The sequence below is a fragment of the Anomaloglossus baeobatrachus genome, chromosome 4 (assembly GCF_048569485.1).
Source record: "Anomaloglossus baeobatrachus isolate aAnoBae1 chromosome 4, aAnoBae1.hap1, whole genome shotgun sequence".
In the NCBI taxonomy this organism is placed as follows: Eukaryota; Metazoa; Chordata; class Amphibia; order Anura; family Aromobatidae; genus Anomaloglossus; species Anomaloglossus baeobatrachus.
In genome coordinates, this window is record NC_134356.1 from 9,183,446 (window position 1) to 9,201,919 (window position 18,474).

At 54.0% G+C, this 18,474-nt stretch overlaps 1 protein-coding gene across 1 annotated transcript in view; it reads left to right on the forward strand.

Annotated features, from left to right (window-relative positions):
- Positions 1-5,450: 5,450 nt before the first annotated feature.
- The window catches only part of MICAL3 (microtubule associated monooxygenase, calponin and LIM domain containing 3), a 67,023-nt gene continuing 53,999 nt past the window's right edge, over positions 5,451-18,474 (forward strand). The window contains 1 exon segment of the mRNA XM_075343581.1: positions 5,451-5,563. The gene's annotated coding sequence lies outside the window, so the exon portion shown is untranslated.

Here is an 18,474-nt window from a genome sequence, read left to right on the forward strand (position 1 = left end):
TAACTACTATAATACTGCCCCTATGTACAAGAATATAACTACTATAATACTGCCCCTATATACAAGAATATAACTACTATAATACTGCCCCTATGTACAAGAATATAACTACTATAATACTGCCCCTATGTACAAGAATATAACTACTATAATACTGCCCCCTATGTACAAGAATATAACTACTATAATACTGCCCCTATGTACAAGAATATAACTACTATAATACTGCTCCTATGTACAAGAATATAACTACTATAATACTGCCCCTATGTACAAGAATATAACTACTATAATACTGCTCCTATGTACAAGAATATAACTACTATAATACTGCCCCTATGTACAAGAATATAACTACTATAATACTGCTCCTATGTACAAGAATATAACTACTATAATACTGCCCCCTATGTACAAGAATATAACTACTATAATACTGCCCCCTATGTACAAGAATAAAACTACTATAATACTGACCCTATGTACAAGAATATAACTACTATAATACTGCCCCTATGTACAAGAATATAACTACTATAATACTGCGCCTATGTACAAGAATATAACTACTATAATACTGCCCCTATGTACAAGAATATAACTACTATAATACTGCCCCTATGTACAAGAATATAACTACTATAATACTGCCCCTATGTACAAGAATATAACTACTATAATACTGCCCCCTATATACAAGAATATAACTACTATAATACTGCCCCTATATACAAGAATATAACTACTATAATACTGCCCCCTATATACAAGAATATAACTACTATAATACTGACCCTATGTACAAGAATATAACTACTATAATACTGCCCCTATGTACAAGAATATAACTACTATAATACTGCCCCTATGTACAAGAATATAACTACTATAATACTGCCCCTATGTACAAGAATATAACTACTATAATACTGCCCCTATGTACAAGAATATAACTACTATAATACTGCTCCTATGTACAAGAATATAACTACTATAATACTGCCCCCTATGTACAAGAATATAACTACTATAATACTGCCCCCTATGTACAAGAATAAAACTACTATAATACTGACCCTATGTACAAGAATATAACTACTATAATACTGCCCCTATGTACAAGAATATAACTACTATAATACTGCCCCTATGTACAAGAATATAACTATTATAATACTGCCCCTATGTACAAGAATATAACTGCTATAATACTGCCCCTATGTACAAGAATATAACTACTATAATACTGCCCCTATGTACAAGAATATAACTACTATAATACTGCTCCTATGTACAAGAATATAACTACTATAATACTGCCCCCTATGTACAAGAATATAACTACTATAATACTGGCCCTCCATATTATTTTGTGTGGTCCCTCCTATATTGATGTGAGTGGATGATGTGTGGATCTTACACAATACCCGGGAGGCTGTCTCTGTGGAATGCTATGATGATTAATATGTAAATTTATGCAAATTAATAGCTGAGTGCATTTTTTAAATATTTAAAGGGACAGCACCCTTTCAGAAAACATTTTAGCAATGGTGCCAGGTCAGTGTAGATGTTATGACTCAGCTTTCCCACGATCCTGAACGCACCTTTTCTGTGTTATAATGCGTCGTCACCAGATTTGTCGTTCTGGGCTGTAGGAAAGCTGGGTGACTCTGGTTTCTATTTGTTCCTGTTTATACACAATGTGATTTCTGTAGGAATCTGTGATGACCCATGCAAAGTAAACTGGACTCCAGTGTTGTCGTCGGCTGCGACCGCTGTGACAGAACCGCGACCGCTGCTCATTAGTCACAAGGAACCAAACACAAGATCTTTTTGTTTCATGATAAATGGCCGGAACGAGACAAAGGGACGACTGTGCCCCATAATCACGTCCTCCACTGGACAGTGTCATGGCGGAGGGCGGAGGACAGTGATGTGCCCATTATATACCCACACACTGCGGGGTCTGATGGCAGGACAGACAGACCCTGAGAACGGTCATGGTACCCCCTCTCCTCCTCCACTCATATTCTTTCTGACATATTGATTTCACATGAAATTTTTAAAAAGTGAAGTTCCCCTTTAAAATTTAAAGGGACACACCACCTTATTTAATAACACTGTATATAGTTGCTGGTAGCATCATGCTGTGACCACTTTGCGCCTCCCATGCCCTTCAACCACCATAGAGTGCCCCTAGTGGCCACTTGTGTGCACTGCGGGGCGAGGGGCGCCAGGTCCGCACTGGGCCTCAGGTGGATCTCATTGTCCTGATCTTGGAGGGATTTGCAGCCTCTTTCTGTTTCCTTAATCTCATTAGCTGTAAGAGCCGGTGATTGCCCTTGGCCGACAGACGCACAAGATCAGCCGAGCCTTTCCTAGAGGGCAGCGGGCCGGGGCGAGCGGGGGGCACGACACCAGACCGCTCACCGGGCCAAACATCCCGCTATAGCATAAGCTATAACATAAGCAGGACCACCTTTCTCTGTCTTGCATTAGTATTCAGCCCCTGGAATCAGCACTTTATAGGACCACCTTTCTGTCTTGCATTAGTATTCAGCCCCTGGAGTCAGTACTTTATAGGATCACTTTTCTCTGTCTTGCATTAGTATTCAGCCCCTGGAGTCAGCACTTTATAGGACCACCTTTCTGTCTTGCATTAGTATTCAACCCCTGGAGTCAGTACTTTATAGGACCACCTTTCTCTGTCTTGCATTAGTATTCGGCCCCGGAGTTAGCACTTTGTAGATCCACTTTTCCCTTTCTTGCATTTGTGTTCAGCCCCCGGAGTCAGTATTTTGTAAGACCACCTTTCTATGTCTTTCATTAGTATTCAGTCCCCGCAGTCAGTACTTTATAGGACCACCTTTCTATGTCTTGCGTTTGTATTCACCCCCCAGAGTCAGTACTTTATAGGACCACCTTTCTCTGTTTTGCATTAGTATTCGGCCCCGGAGTTAGCACTTTAAAGGACCACCTTTCTCTGTCTTGCATTTGTATTCACCCCCCGGAGTCAGTACTTTGTAGATCCACCTTTCCCTTTCTTGCATTTGTGTTCAGCCCCCGGAGTCAGTATTTTGTAAGACCACCTTTCTATGTCTTGCGTTTGTATTCACCCCCCGGAGTCAGGACTTTGTAGGACCACCTTTCTCTGTCTTGCATTTGTATTCACCCCCCGGAGTCAGTACTTTGTATTACCATTTTTCTCTGTCTTGCATTAGTATTCAGCCCTGGAGTCAGCACTTTATAGGACCACCTTTCTGTTTTGCATTAGTATTCATTCCCCGAAGTCAGTACTTTGTAGATCTACCTTTCCCTTTCTTGCGCTTGTGTTCAGCCCCCGGAATCAGTATTTTGTAGGACCACCTTTCTATGTCTTGCTTTTGTATTCACCCCCCGGAGTTAATACTTTGTAGTACCATCGTTCTCTGTCTTGCATTAGTATTCAGCCCCGGAGTCAGCACTTTATAGGACCACCTTTCTGTTTTGCATTAGTATTCATCCCCCGAAGTCAGTACTTTGTCAGACCACCTTTCTCCGTCTTGCAATAGTATTCAGCCCCCAGAGTCAGTACTTTGTAGAACCACCTTTCTCTGTCTAGCAATAGTATTCAGCCCCTGAATTCAGCACTTTGCAGAACCACCTTTCTATGTCTTGCATTAGTATTCAGCCCCCAGAGTCAGTACTTTGTAGAACCACCTTTCTATGTCTTGCATTAGTATTCAGCCCCCAGAGTCAGTACTTTGTAGGACCACCCTTCTCTGTCTTGCATTAGTATTCAGCCCCCAGAGTCAGTACTATGTAGGACCACCTTTCTCTGTCTTGCATTAGTATTCAGCCCCCAGATTCAGTACTATGTAGGACCATCCGTCTCCCTCTTTGGGGCTTTGCTCATCTAGAGGTGACATTTTCCTCTCCTCTCGCTCGGTGAGGTTGGATGGAGACGTCTGGGATCGGTGATTTTCCCGTCTTGTCGCAGATTGTCGGTGGATTGGGTCTGGACTGTGACTCGGCCGCTCACACACAGGAATATGCTCTGATCTGAACCCTGCATTGCGGCTCTGCAGGATGTTGAGGGTTGTTTTTCTGCTGGAAGGTGAAGCTACGCCCCAGTGTCACGTCTTCTGCAGCCTCTACAGGTTTTCCCCTAGGATTGTCCTGTATTTAGCTCCATCCATCTTCCCGTCACCTCTGACCAGCCCCTGCCCCTGCTGAAGAGAAGCCTCCCCACAGCAGGATGCGGCCTCCACCATGCATGACGGTGGGGAGGGTGTTCTCAGGGGGATGTGCAGGGTTAGTTTTCCGCCACATATAGCATTTAGCCCAGTTCTTCTTTGGTCTCCTCTGATCAGAGCCCCTTCCTCCACAGCTCGCTGTGTCCCCCGCACCCTTCTTCTTGACGCTCTTCCATAAAGGGCAGATTTGTGGAGTCTATGACTAATAGTCGTCTTGTGGACAGATTCTCCCCTGAGCTGTGATCTCTGCGGCTCCTCTCCTCTTTATCCCTGACCTGTCCGGTGGGTTCCTTGGTTTTCCTGCTGGTGGATCCCTGATCTTCTCATACAAACCTTTGAGGTTGTGTATGTACTGTGGAAAAGTTCAGAGGGTGTGAATACTTTTTCAATGCACTGTATACACAGCTGGGCATGTTCTGTAATAAATAATAAATAATTTTATTCATTTATATAGCGCTATTAATTCCATAGCACTTTACATACATTGGCAACACTGTCCCCATTGGGGCTCACAATCTAGAGTCCCTATCTGTATGTCTTTGGAATGTGGGAGGAACCCGGAGTACCCGGAGGAAACCCACGCAAACACGGGGAGAACATACAAACTCCTTGCAGATGGTGTCCTTGGTGGGATTTGAACCCAGGACCCCAGCGCTGCAAGACTGCAGTGCTAGCCACTGAGCCACCGTGCCGCCCATACTCTGCGGCGCTGCTCTCCACGTTCATGTCTTTCTGGGCTGTGCAGTTGTAGTATATAATAATTATATAATAATAGCATTGTTATGAATCTCTTTAGAATGTTGTAAACAATAACAACAATAAATCATCATTATTACCGTACTATTATAATAAAGGTGTCGTGTCTCTTTAAATCTCTTACCGCACACCAGTGGGCGGAGCCTAGCAGTAATCCCCGCTCTCCCATTGGTCCTTTCATCCTCGCAGTGTGCCCGCCCCTTTAGTTCTATTATATTTTTTCACACTCCATTTCAACCAATCATGTTTGCAGTATGGATCGTACCATCTGAGCGCTGTGCAGGGGGAAGCTTTTTTTTTCTTCTATTTCGCTCCGGTGCCGCTGTGCGCAGCAGCAGGACGGTTTCCGCGGTGAGTCCTCCGCACGGTGTGCTGGGTTTGGTAGCGGTGTCTCCGGTGCGCTCCTCCGTCCCCCCTCGTCCTCCTCGCCGGGTGGGCTGCTCCGGTGGGCGGGGCCGGCGCTCGGTGCTGCGGGTTACAATGTTGCAGCGCGGATCGGTGCTGGAGCCGCTGCTCGCTGAGCGCTGACGGCGGCCGGGCGGGCGGACACTTCCCGGGGATGCGGCTCGGAGGTGAGAGCCCGGTGGCTCCCGGGACAGCGCTTTAACCCCTTCTCTCCCACAAGGTGGCTGTTTAACCCTTGCAGGTGTGCAGTGCGCGCCGCTCCTCGGCTCTGGCCCGGCTGCAGTGCTGGCCCTGGTGGGCTGGTGGTGGCCGCCCTCGTCCTCTGCTCCACACCGTGACCTTGGGCTGTTGCTGTCCTCCGCAGAGGTGTCGGCGCGGCCGCTCTGCTGGGGGTTGTGGTGCTGCTCTCTGGGGCGCTGCTCGGGGGCGGTACCCGGACGTCACGTGACCTGCGGAGCGGCATGTTGATCATCAGATGTATTTGATTGGTTTCCATGGCAATGGGCGGAGGTCCCCTCCATGTTGGTGGCGTCCGGCCTGGTTTCTGCCCCCGGGGTCTGGGCCGGCGCTCCCTGGCACTGCGGGGGCTCTTGGTCTCGGGGCACCGGGCTATTACCCCACAGAGCATTGGCAGCAGCTCAGCCGGGAGCGGCGGCACTCACCGGATCTCACGAGCCTCCGCCGCTTTGTGTGTGATACAATGTGAGACGCAGGCGTATTCAGCCGCACTCCTGGCCCGGAGCCGCCCCGGGCGCATTCATGGGGCGCAGGGATGGGGCCCAACTCGGGATAGGAGTCGCAGGGAAGGAGCCCACCCAAGGGCACAGGACCGGGAGCCGCCCTGGGGCAAAGAGACGGGGCCCACCCTGGGGTGCACAGGTGGGAGGGTGCAGGGACGGGCCCAACTCGGGGCATAGGAATAGAGGCCACAGGGAAGGAGCCCACCCCAGGGCGCAGGACCGGGAGCCCACCCCAGGGCGCAGGACCGGGAGCCCACCCCAGGGCGCAGGGAAGGAGCCCACCCCAGGGCGCAGGGAAGGAGCCCACCCCAGGGCGCAGGGTGGGAGCCACCCTGGGACATAGAGACGGGGGCCCTCTTCGGGGAATAGAGACTGGGTGCAGAGATGGGGCGCAAAAAAAGGGCCACCCGGGGGGATAGGGGCCACAGAGACTGGGGCCCACCCTGTGGTGCAGAGACGGGGTCCACCCCGGGGCATAGAGATGGGGGCGCAGGGACAGAGCCTCCCTGGGGTGTAGACAGGCCACCCCCGGGACACATAATGGGCCCCCTCATTTCTTGACCGTGGAGGAAATGGCCCCATTCGGTGCACATAAGTCGTGTCTTGTAACTTGGGGTCCTGGACCCTCGTCCTCCAGTTCTTCCTGCTTATGTGGTCATTCAGGAGCCTCGGAAAGCTGGGTGTCCCCCTCCCCTGTGATTGTGGGGTCCTTGTATTTTCTTTGATGACCCTTTCGGTTTATTTTTCTTGCTGGAATCTCACATTCCCTCCCCCCCCCCCACCCCCCCGGCCGCTGCGGCGCCCCTTCCCGTTCCTCCTGTTTGTTCCTGTAAAAGCTTTTTGTGGTTTTCTGGGTGACCGATCTTGGGCCGTAATGAGAGGTTCTGCGCGGTCATGTGACCACCTGTGGCGGCACCGAGCGAGACGACGCACAGGGGGCATTTAGAGAACCGCTCCCTCCTCCCAGACCCATCAGCTTCTGGGAAAGCTGGGTGACCTCCAATATGGCCGCTCTGTCTGACAACCACATAACTGTGTCACGGCGGCCGTAGGAGTTATGGCTCGGTTCTGCCAGACGTGGCTGATGAACAGATTATATGGGGGTCCTGTGGTGCCCCTCACCACTGATCCTGGGGCCGACCAGACGTAGTTTGCGCTCTTCCAGACTATAACGGTTACTGGCCCTTTAAGGCACCAGCTGACCTATATGTACTTAAAGAGGAACTCTTTATTTCTTAACCCTCCAGGCTGGTTATGCCCATAGGTGGTCCAGGCGGAGGCTCGTCAGGTGCCCCTGCAGGGCGTGTGTGCAGACCCCACACCCAGACCCCGCACCCAGCTGGAACCTGATTGGCTGCCCGCGAGTGATGTCTTCTGTTACTCTGCAGGTGTTTGAAATTCAAAGGGAATCGCCCCGATCATTTAAAGGGACAAATACGCCTCTGACCCAGTGACGCGGAAGCTGGTAACGCCCGGACCCCGGTGTATAATATTCAGACCCCGGTGTGTGATGCCCGGACCTCGGTGTATAATATTCAGACCCCGGTGTATAATATTCAGACCCCGGTGTATAATATTCAGACCCCGGGGTGTGATGCCCGGGCCCCGGTGTATAATATTCGGACCCCAGGGTGTGATGCCCGGGCCCCGGTGTATAATATTCGGACCCCAGGGTGTGATGCCTGGGCCCCGGTGTATAATATTCGGACCCCAGGGTGTGATGCCCGGGCCCCGGTGTATAATATTCAGACCCCGGTGTATAATATTCAGACCCCGGTGTATAATATTCAGACCCCGGTGTATAATATTCAGACCCCGGGGTGTGATGCCCGGGCCCCGGTGTATAATATTCGGACCCCAGGGTGTGATGCCCGGGCCCCGGTGTATAATATTCGGACCCCAGGGTGTGATGCCCGGGCCCCGGTGTATAATATTCGGACCCCAGGGTGTGATGCCCGGGCCCCGGTGTATAATATTCAGACCCCGGTGTATAATATTCAGACCCCGGTGTATAATATTCAGACCCCGGTGTGTGATGCCCGGACCTCGGTGTATAATATTCAGACCCCGGTGTGTGATGCCCGGACCTCGGTGTATAATATTCAGACCCCGGTGTGTGATGCCCGGACCCCGGTGTATAATATTCAGACCCCGGTGTGTGATGCCCGGACCCCGGTGTATAATATTCAGACCCCGGTGTGTGATGCCCGGACCCCGGTGTATAATATTCGGACCCCGGTGTGTGATGCCCGGGCCCCGGTGTGTGATGCCCGGGCCCCGGTGTGTGATGTTCGGACCCCGGTGTATAATATTCAGACCCCGGTGTGTGATGCCCGGACCCCGGTGTATAATATTCAGACCCCGGTGTGTGATGCCCGGACCCCGGTGTATAATATTCGGACCCCGGTGTGTGATGTTCGGGCCCCGGTGTGTGATGCCCGGGCCCCGGTGTGTGATGTTCGGGCCCCGGTGTGTGATGTTCGGGCCCCGGTGTGTGATGTTCGGGCCCCGGTGTGTGATGTTCGGGCCCCGGTGTGTGATGTTTGGGCCCCGGTGTGTGATGTTCGGGCCCCGGTGTGTGATGCCCGGACCCCGGTGTATAATATTCAGACCCCGGTGTGTGATATTCGGACCCCGGTGTGTGATGCCCTTTCTGACCTTACATCAGGGGCAGTGATTGGCGGGCTGGGCTCAGTGTAGTATAATTGGCGATCGTCCTATTTTGGGGTTCGGTGGTCTATAGTTACCAGCCCCCCGTGTTGCCGGCAGCCCCCCCGCTGCTCTCGGATCTGGGTCACTATTGGACGCAGGTGTAATGAATCTGCTGGAATGTGATGTCAGGTTTGGAGGATCCGTGAGGCCCGGTACCTTATCTCCCTGACCCCGGGCGGTGAGGCAGGGTGGTGCTGGCGGCTTATCAGCCCACACTCCGGGGGAAGGAGGCACTCCGCTCACTTCAGCCAGAACAATAAAACCACCTGCCTGGAAGATGTGATGCTCTGCGGGTCCTGACTCCTTTCTCCCATAGCTGTGATGCTCTGCGTGTCCTGACTCCTTTCTGCCATAGCTGTGATGCTCTGCGTGTCCTGACTCCTTTCTGCCATAGCTGCGATGCTCTGCGTCTCCTGACTCCTTTCTATCGTAGCTGCGATGCTCTGCGTGTCCTGACTCCTTTCTATCATAGCTGCGATGCTCTGCGTCTCCTGACTCCTTTCTATCATAGCTGTGATGCTCTGCGGGTCCTGACTCCTTTCTATCGTAGCTGCGATGCTCTGCGGGTCCTGACTCCTTTCTATCGTAGCTGCGATGCTCTGCGGGTCCTGACTCCTTTCTATCGTAGCTGCGATGCTCTGCGGGTCCTGACTCCTTTCTATCATAGCTGCGATGCTCTGCGGGGTCCTGACTCCTTTCTATCGTAGCTGCGATGCTCTGCGGGTCCTGACTCCTTTCTATCGTAGCTGCGATGCTCTGCGGGATCACCTGACTCCTTTCTATCGTAGCTGCGATGCTCTGCGGGATCACCTGACTCCTTTCTATCGTAGCTGCGATGCTCTGCGGGATCACCTGACTCCTTTCTATCGTAGCTGCGATGCTCTGCGGGATCACCTGACTCCTTTCTGTCGTAGCTGCGATGCTCTGCGGGATCACCTGACTCCTTTCTGTCGTAGCTGCGATGCTCTGGGGGGCCTGACCCCTTTCCTCTATATGGTCGCTCCCACAGGTCGGTCTGATCCCTCGTCCTGCGGGGTCTGACATCTTCGCGCCCCTCTCCTCTTTTTGTAGTTTCCTCGCGCGCCCCTCTCCTCGTAGTTTCTTCGCGCGCCCCCTTTCCTCTCCTCTCGTAGTTTCCTCGCGCGCCCCCTCTCCTCTCCTCTCGTAGTTTCCTCGCGCGCCCCCTCTCCTCTCCTCTCGTAGTTTCCTCGCGCGCCCCCTCTCCTCTCCTCTCGTAGTTTCCTCGCGCGCCCCCTCTCCTCTCCTCTCGTAGTTTCCTCGCGCGCCCCCTCTCCTCTCCTCTCCTCTCGTAGTTTCCTCGCGCGCCCCCTCTCCTCTCCTCTCGTAGTTTCCTCGCGCGCCCCCTCTCCTCTCCTCTCGTAGTTTCCTCGCGCGCCCCCTCTCCTCTCGTAGTTTCCTCGCGCGCCCCCTCTCCTCTCCTCTCCTCTCGTAGTTTCCTCGCGCGCCCCCTCTCCTCTCCTCTCCTCTCGTAGTTTCCTCGCGCGCCCCCTCTCCTCTCCTCTCCTCGTAGTTTCCTCGCGCGCCCCCCTCTCCTCTCCTCTCCTCTCGTAGTTTCCTCGCGCGCCCCCTCTCCTCTCCTCTCCTCTCGTAGTTTCCTCGCGCGCCCCCTCTCCTCTCCTCTCCTCTCGTAGTTTCCTCGCGCGCCCCCTCTCCTCTCCTCTCCTCGTAGTTTCCTCGCGCGCCCCCCTCTCCTCTCCTCTCCTCGTAGTTTCCTCGCGCGCCCCCTCTCCTCTCCTCTCCTCGTAGTTTCCTCGCGCGCCCCCTCTCCTCTCCTCTCCTCTCGTAGTTTCCTCGCGCGCCCCCTCTCCTCTCCTCTCCTCTCGTAGTTTCCTCGCGCGCCCCCTCTCCTCTCCTCTCCTCTCGTAGTTTCCTCGCGCGCCCCCTCTCCTCTCCTCTCCTCGTAGTTTCCTCGCGCGCCCCCTCTCCTCTCCTCTCCTCGTAGTTTCCTCGCACGCCCCCTCTCCTCGTAGTTTCCTCGCGCGCCCCTCTCCTCTCCTCGTAGTTTCCTCGCGCCCCTCTCCTCTCCTCGTAGTTTCCTCGCTCTCCGTCTGATTTGATGTGTGAAGTATTTAGTGACTCATTAGATCCTTTCTATAAATATCGCTTTTTTTGGCGCCGCGGCCGCGTCCTGTCATCGTTGTTAATGATTTAGTTGGACTTTTTTGCAGTTTCTGGCGGTGACGGTCCGGGATCCATTCACGATTCCCCGAGGGGACGCCGCGGCATGTGATCCCTTATTTATCACCAGGATGATGGCGGCACAGGAGACGGGGAGGGGCTTTATCCACATCCTTTAAAGGGGATGACTGACGCAGGAGCAATGACACAGAGGGCGCTATTGCACACAATAAGCAGCCTGCAGTGTAGCCCCTCCCCTGAGGAGCTCAGCCCCTCCCCTGAGGAGCTCAGCCCCTCCCCTGAGGAGCTCAGCCCCTCCCCTGAGGAGCTCAGCCCCTCCCCTGAGGACTGCAGATTTTCCATGGTTTGTCCTTTTGGGATTAAATCATCATAATTTAGTGGAGACCTATAAAAGGGGCGGTATTTTTAATCAGTCACGGCCCCTGGGTCTTATTGTGAGAGGCTGGTTTTGACGGAAGGTCAAGAACAAAGTCGTGGGGGGAGGGGATGGCGTTCGCTCCGTCCTCTGTTATCTCACTGCGTCGTACAAACACGTGTAACCCGCCAGAGCCGCGAGCAGCGGCATTAACCCTGTAACCTCCCAGCAGAAGCTTATAGAATGGCGCCACCTAGTGAAATATTACCGTAAAGTCCATACTAGAATGGACAAAAAACCTACAGGACCCGATGGAGAAGTGTCCAAATCACCTGAATGCTGACATTTTCTCTTGACCCCCCCCCCCCCATTGGAGCACTGGGGGGGGATCAGGACGCGCTGTGCGCCGGACGCTGTGAAACACCGGGGGGATCAGGACGCGCGGTCCCCCCCCGCACCGGCGCTGTGTACACGGGACGAGGCTCTGCGCACGCGGCGGGTTGGGAAATGGATGAATGAAACGTCTTAATCGCTGATTAAATAGAAAAACCACATTTCTCTTCACCGTCCAGAAACGTAATCTCCCGATTTATAGGATTGTTATTTTTTTTGTTTTTTTTTTTTGTGCCGTTAATCCCGGCTCCGCCCAGTTGTATATCTTCTCTGTGGCAGTAGGTACCACGTCTCTGGCTGGTTAACCCTGTAATCCCTGGTGACGGAGCCGGCATGCAGCGAAGCATTGTGGGTTTGGCAGCGCGCGCCGTGCTCAGGAGACAGATAATGGCCCCTCCCCCGCCCTGTGTTGTTATAGTCAGGCAGCGACACGCAGCCACAGACCACGGGCTAAAAATGACTTAAATGGAAGGAGGATGATGAGACGTCTCCGGCGAGATAATTGCCGCTTCCACAGCCATGAATATTCATGGCTCGGCATCCTCGCCCCTCTCATTTTTAGGAGGTGCAGGAAATGGGTGTGAGGGCTCCGCAGGGCGACATAAAGGGGTCATTATCCTCGTCACACGTTTCTGGAAAAGCCGGTGACAACTTGTAAGACCGTAGATCCTGTCCGCCAGGGGAAGTCACCCGATGATTCCTCAATGTGTCAGCGGCGCCCCCATCACTGCGGGGGCCGGGAGGTGGCGGCGGGCTCCCTGCGGGGGGGCGGTGGGTGGCGGCGGGCTCCCTGCGGGGGGGCGGGGGGGTGGCGTCGGGCTCCCTGCGGTGGGTGGCGTCGGGCTCCCTGCGGGGGGGGCGGGAGGTGGCGGCGGGCTCCCTGCGGTGGGTGGCGTCGGGCTCCCTGCGGGGGGGCGGGAGGTGGCGGCGGGCTCCCTGCGGTGGGTGGCGGCGGGCTCCCTGCGGTGGGTGGCGGCGGGCTCCCTGCGGGGGGGGCGGTGGGTGGCGGCGGGCTCCCTGCGGGGGGGGCGGTGGGTGGCGGCGGGCTCCCTGCGGGGGGGCGGTGGGTGGCGTCGGGCTCCCTGCGGGGGCCGGTGGGTGGCGTCGGGCTCCCTGCGGGGGGCCGGGGGGTGGCGTCGGGCTCCCTGCGGGGGGCCGGGGGGTGGCGTCGGGCTCCCTGCGGGGGGGCCGGGGGGGTGGCGTCGGGCTCCCTGCGGGGGGCCGGGGGGTGGCGTCGGGCTCCCTGCGGGGGGCCGGGGGGTGGCGTCGGGCTCCCTGCGGGGGGCCGGGGGGTGGCGTCGGGCTCCCTGCGGGGGGCCGGGGGGTGGCGTCGGGCTCCCTGCGGGGGGCCGGGGGGGTGGCGTCGGGCTCCCTGCGGGGGGCCGGGGGGTGGCGTCGGGCTCCCTGCGGGGGGCCGGGGGGTGGCGTCGGGCTCCCTGCGGGGGGGCCGGGGGGTGGCGTCGGGCTCCCTGCGGGGGGCCGGGGGGTGGCGTCGGGCTCCCTGCGGGGGCCGGGAGGTGGCGTCGGGCTCCCTGCGGGGGCCGGGAGGTGGTGCGCTCCCTGCTGTAACGATGCCCTGTATTCACACCCCGGGGTCACAGTGACCTCACTGTCCAAAGCAGAACGTTCCACCCTGGAATTCTGCAATCATCCCATTCCGAGCTCCTGACCGGATCCTTAACCCTTCTGTGGTCTCCATTTTTAACTTGAGTCCGGTGTATGTACACAGCGACTGCACCAGCAGAATAGTGAGTGCAGCTCTGGAGTATAATACAGGAGGTAACTCAGGATCAGTAATGTATGTACACAGTGACTGCAGCAGCAGAATAGTGAGTGCAGCTCTGGAGTATAATACAGGAGGTAACTCAGGATCAGTAATGTATGTACGCAGTGACTGCAGCAGCAGAATAGTGAGTGCAGCTCTGGAGTAGAATACATGCCTGATTATTCAGTGTTGGAATGCCGGTTGCAGGAGACACCGGAGGAATCTGTAGAAAGCTCCTGACATATTCGGTTACTGCGCTTTTAATCTGGTGTAAAGGTCAGTGGCGCGGGGATAAGTCCTGTGTCCTCGCCTCCAGTGTCCTGGATGTGGAATCCATTAGTCTTAGGCTCCTAATCTTCTAGTCCTGAGGCCACTCTCACCCGTAATCCCGGCTCCTGGCTATGTGGCTCAGTAGCCAGTGTTCTGGTGTGGGGTGCGGCGGTGGTGACAGCCGGAGATTATTACTTTACTTTTTCCTTTTTGCTACTGAACCCTCCATGGGCCCAGAAAGTGTTGGCGGGTCGGTCTGGCGGGTCGGTCGGTCTGTCTGGCGGGTCGGTGATTCTGAGGACGGGGGAGACAGTGGTGTCTGATCAATAACACCTAAAAATCTGGTTTGTTGCGCTTGTAAGCGATGTGGTCCGATGACTGCGCGGTCGGTGACAGAGGTAGCCTTGGCACGGTTTGTTGCTGACGGTGCCGGCCTGTCGTCTCCATGCTCCCGCTGCATACTTTTCCCATCTCGTCATAGAGCTGACATCACCGCGGTAGCTGCCGCCGGTCGGGGCTGTCGCGGCCTGTCCAGGTGTTGTGGTTACGGCGTTGTTTTCTGTCGCGGCTCCGGCTCGTCGTGACTTGTCCTATGTGGGTGAATGTCTGCTGTATGATAATTCTGTGGTCTCTGCTCCCACCCAGTCATCAGGAAATATGCGGCTTATGAATACGGCAGACGGCGCAGCAGATGTACCGAGGTGTCGGAGATCAGCGGGGGTCTCTGGATATCCGGAGGCCGCGGCTGTGAAGATGGCAGTGCTCCTTACTCCAGGGGGGATTTCTTATGCTGCAGTCTCCTGCCCCGGACACAGCAGCTCAGGCTTTGTCCAGTCTGCCGCTCGAGTGTTGCAGGCGGGGGCCACATAGCGACGAGAAGGGGTCCGACCGGCCTGCAGCTCCAAGATGAGACCCCCAATGATCTCCTAGACCATCTAGATACCGGCGCAGCAGACGTATCCCACGGGATAGGATTAGATACCGGCGCAGCAGACGTATCCCACGGGATAGGATTAGATACCGGCGCAGCAGACGTATCCCACGGGATAGGATTAGATACCGGCGCAGCAGACGTATCCCACGGGATAGGATTAGATACCGGCGCAGCAGACGTATCCCACGGGATAGGATTAGATACCGGCGCAGCAGACGTATCCCACGGGATAGGATTAGATACCGGCGCAGCAGACGTATCCCACGGGATAGGATTAGATACCGGCGCAGCAGACGTATCCCACGGGATAGGATTAGATACCGGCGCAGCAGACGTATCCCACGGGATAGGATTAGATACCGGCGCAGCAGACGTATCCCACGGGATAGGATTAGATACCGGCGCAGCAGACGTATCCCACGGGATAGTTTGGATACACAACAGACAGTATCACGCGTGTCAGGCTTGGATGCACGCTGTTGTCAGTATCTGATATTCGCAGTACGTTCCATGTGAGGAGTCTTTCCTCTGGCGTCTCCTGGGGGCGCTGCGGTCCCGGGTGGTCCGCGCGTAGTTTTCTTCCTGCGATGCTGAGTCACGTGCAGATCTGCAGCCGCTGATGTCAGTAACGTTATCTGTCCCTGCAGCTGTGCTGCTCCCCTTCAGGGGTTAACAGAGAAGCGGCGCCCCCTCTCCCCTCCTCCACTTTTCGTTTGCCCTGTAGTTCCCTTACATAACATCCACCCGATCTGCGCAGCTTCGCAATCTTTCATTTTTACTTATTTACTTATTGCAGAAGGAAAACCAGTAATGCATGGAAACCGTCAGCAAGCAGGCGAGATGCTTCTCACTGACCTGATCAGGACATATTAAGGTATTGCTATTGGATCTGCAGTGCGGTGCCAGCAGGACGTGGATACTCACTATCTGGGACTCGCTACTTGTGGGTCTCCCGCCCTTGGCTATAATGCACAGACTGACTTTTCCTTGGCTTTGGGCAGGTGCTGGGATCAGTAGTTCGGGCTCCGGTCCCCTCCTCTGCTGTCGGCCCGGGCAGGTATTGTGCCAGGGAGGTGACATCGGGCCAAATATGGAGACACCAGGTCCCCGGCGCAGCAGTCTTCTTCGCAGCTCAGCATTAACCCCTTCACTCAGCAATGTATAATAACGTAGGCCGGAGCGGGGTCCAGGGCACCACTGTGCTGTGGTATGGCGGCACTTTTCATAGTCTTCTCTTGGTTAGTTCTTCCCTTCTGCAGTTTTCCTTGGAATATTCTCCCATCCCCTCCGTGGAATGTGCTGCGGGCGTCTCTGCTGCGGGCGTCTCTGCTGCGGGCGTCTCTGCTGTGTCCTCGTCCCCTCTGCAACCGTACAGCTGGACGGAGACGTCACAAAGAATGTAGAAAACGTGACGTCGTCCCCCCGTCCCTCAGTGATATCACTGGCATCTCATCAACATGTGCTGCTGTCACCAGAAACACGCGGCATCTGACAAGCGAGAGATTAGATACATCAGTCTCAATCTACCACGTGAGATGCTGAGCTGTGCATCTGATCTACCACGTGGGATGCCAAGCTGTGCATCTAATCTACCACGTGGGATGCCGAGCTGTGCATCTAATTTACCACGTGGGATGCCGAGCTGTGCATCTAATTTACCACGTGGGATGCCGAGCTGTGCATCTAATTTACCACGTGGGATGCCGAGCTGTGCATCTAATCTACCACGTGGGATGCCGAGCTGTGCATCTAATCTACCACGTGGGATACTGTCTGCTATACTGCTGTATATTAATCCTATCATGTGTGATGTTTAATTCTTTACATGTGTGATGCTGTTACCAAAATGCTGTATCTAAGCTTTCCTTGTCTGATTGTGTGCTGTGGTATCTAAGCCTTTCATGTGTGATACAATTTACTCAGGTAACTGTAGTGGGTGCAGGGGTATAGTCGCAACCAAGCCTGGGGGGCTACAGTGTACCTTTGGCAAGTTTGAGGAGACCAATCTGTATGTGATATGTAGTGATGTATCTAAGCTTCTGTATGGGATACATCACTACATATCTAAGCTTCTGTATGGGATACATCACTACATATCTAAGCTTCTGTATGGGATACATCACTACATATCTAAGCTTCTGTATGGGATACATCACTACATATCTAAGCTTCTGTATGGGATACGTAGTGTGTACCTAAGCATTTTGTGTGGCACTGCAGCTTTGTGGAGACATTTTTATAGCTGTCGTAAAGCTGTTTATGTGATTGTTATGGTCGGGTGTAATGGCCGCCCGTCATCGTGGATGTGGTGCATATTCCTGTCACACATGCGTCCTCCTCAGTCTGTGAGGTGAATGTCCGGTCACTTTTCTTGCCTTCGCTCCCGGTTACATTCATTACCCCGGTGTGTGGGGATTTTTACCCGCCGCTCCTTCTCTGCCATCTTTGTGATTCTGTTCCCATCTTGACATGTAGGCCGGGATCAGACCTGTCATGGAGGATGGCTGACATGTGAGGGCAGCAGCGTTGTCTGCCCCAGACCGGGCTACACAGCAGTAAACATGGCGGATGTTGACCGTATCTGTGGAGATGGTGGGGCGATGGAATGGCTGATTTCATCATGCACCTATAGACTCAGTGCTCATTGTGGTGACGGGTGACATCTTTATTACCGTGTTATGATGGCGCCATTTTACGCCTCGTCTGATGAAGGGTTTGAGGAGACGTGTAAATGTCTGTGTGTGATCACCGCGTTTACTGAGGACTCGTAAATGTCTCTCGGCTTCTCCCGTGTACGCGCTGTTATGTACCTGTCACATTTTACACATATCCCTCCGTCTGGCAGAGATGGCGTGGGCAGGTGTGACAACCAGAAGGAGGCGTTGATGGCGGCCATATTGGTTGTCAGGCCACGCCACATTCCTAAAGACTGTAGTGAGTGGCTGCGCTGACGACATTTTTCCTGATTTTGGGGTAGATTTTACTCTCCAGCAGTCACCATATTGTGACACTTTATGGAAAAGATTGAAAATACAACCAAAAATGGTGGAGCTTCCGAAATAGAACCAGAAAGGAGCATAAATGTCGGATTTTTATGCGTAAATTAATGGTGACTGCCCTTTAAAGACATCTGATCGGACATTGGGGCTTCTCTACAGTTTTGCAGTGTGACGGGTCCATAAACCTTCTAAAATCTCCATCAGATGAGTCACCGCTCCCCATAAAGAAGCCGCTATTTGCTTCTCAGACAATCAGTGATGTCAATAGCACGATGGGGCTGACGACCTCTCACAATCAGTGATGTCATCAGAGGTGGGGCTGACTACCCCTCACAATCAGTGATGTCATCAGAGGTGGGGCTGACTACCTCTCACAATCAGTGATGTCATCAGAGATGGGGCTGACGACCTCTCACAATCAGTGATGTCATCAGAGGTGGGGCTGACTACCCCTCACAATCAGTGATGTCATCAGAGGTGGGGCTGACTACCCCTCACAATCAGTGATGTCATCAGAGGTGGGGCTGACGACCTCTCACAATCAGTGATGTCATCAGAGGTGGGGCTGACTACCCCTCACAATCAGTGATGTCATCAGAGGTGGGGCTGACTACCCCTCACAATCAGTGATGTCATCAGAGGTGGGGCTGACAACCTCTCACAATCAGTGATGTCATCAGAGGTGGGGCTGACTACCCCTCACAATCAGTGATGTCATCAGAGGTGGGGCTGACTACCCCTCACAATCAG